This window comes from Vicugna pacos, chromosome 10 (assembly GCF_048564905.1).
Source record: "Vicugna pacos chromosome 10, VicPac4, whole genome shotgun sequence".
Taxonomy (NCBI): Eukaryota; Metazoa; Chordata; class Mammalia; order Artiodactyla; family Camelidae; genus Vicugna; species Vicugna pacos.
In genome coordinates, this window is record NC_132996.1 from 68,437,843 (window position 1) to 68,439,074 (window position 1,232).

Genomic DNA, 1,232 nt, shown 5'->3' on the forward strand with positions numbered 1-1,232 from the left:
ACTTCATCTCCCTGGCAAGTCCTGGTGCATCACACATCATATTGACTTGTCCTACCTTCCAGCTGACCTCCAGGATGGGGTTGGAATGGGAGGTCCACGAGGGGTTGCCAACCTCTAAAAGATTCTAGACTGTTCTCTCTTTTTTAAAAGCCCTTTGGTTTCAACAGTACAACGTACATCTGAGCTTTAAACAACTAGCCAAAGCAAAAAGAATTGGAAAACCCTTTAATTTATTTACCATAACATAGGTGCCAGGACTTGTGCTCAGCATCCTGGAGTGTGTCAAATACTCAGCATAGTGTTTGCTTACATGTGTGTAATCTGGGCAAAGAGCTGGAGCTTCTCATCTCAGGCACTTTACAGTCTTTGTCCTGAGTCTGAATGAAAACCTGCCACCCTCCCCCCACCCCACCCCCACCCCCGAGCAGACGCTGCAGCTCAGCTCCTACCTGGTCCCAAGCCCCTGGCCTTCTAGCTGCTATCAGGCCAAAGAGCACAAGGACACTGCTCAGAGGGACCCGAGGGTAATGGGGGTCTGGGGGCTGCACAGGGATGGGAGTGGTACTGGAGAAGACACAGTTCTCACTGCTGCCAGGTGCCAGTTCAGCACTTGCAAAGTTTATAACTTTACATCTGGTCCTTCCTCATTCTTTCCACCTGCCTTTTGTGCATGACATGAATGCTCTCAGAGATCCACCTGCCATGCTCCTAGGGGGAGGGAGGAGGCAGGGAGCTATTTGGGAATAGCCTGGAGAGCTGACCCTGCAGAATCTCCCCAAAGTCAGGGTATGGTTATAGGATTTCAGTGGAAATCTCAAGGGGACTGTTCCAGGCTTGTCCCCAACTCCAACCCACAGGTTCAGTGCTTTGGCACCAAGAACACTGCTAGAGGTAGAAAGAATTCACTTCTGGGCTCCTGCTTAGCCTCTCCCCATCCAGGTTTGGACTCTGGACCAGCCCCAGTGAGGACAAGGTTTCAGAGACTGCAGGGCTCTGTGGCCCTGGAAATCACAAAGCAGAGGGGAGAGGCCCTCCCCACTCCTAGCACTCAAACCTCCTCACACCAGTCCTCAGTTTCTAGGACTTCAGCTCCTAGAGTGCCTGGGCCAGGATCCCACCAGGGGAAGGAGGAGCAGTTGGTGGTGTTTCAGTTCCCAAGAAAAGCTGTGTGACCTTGGACAGTCACCCAACTTCTCTGAGCCACCCCTTAAAAAGTAGACTGACAATCTGGA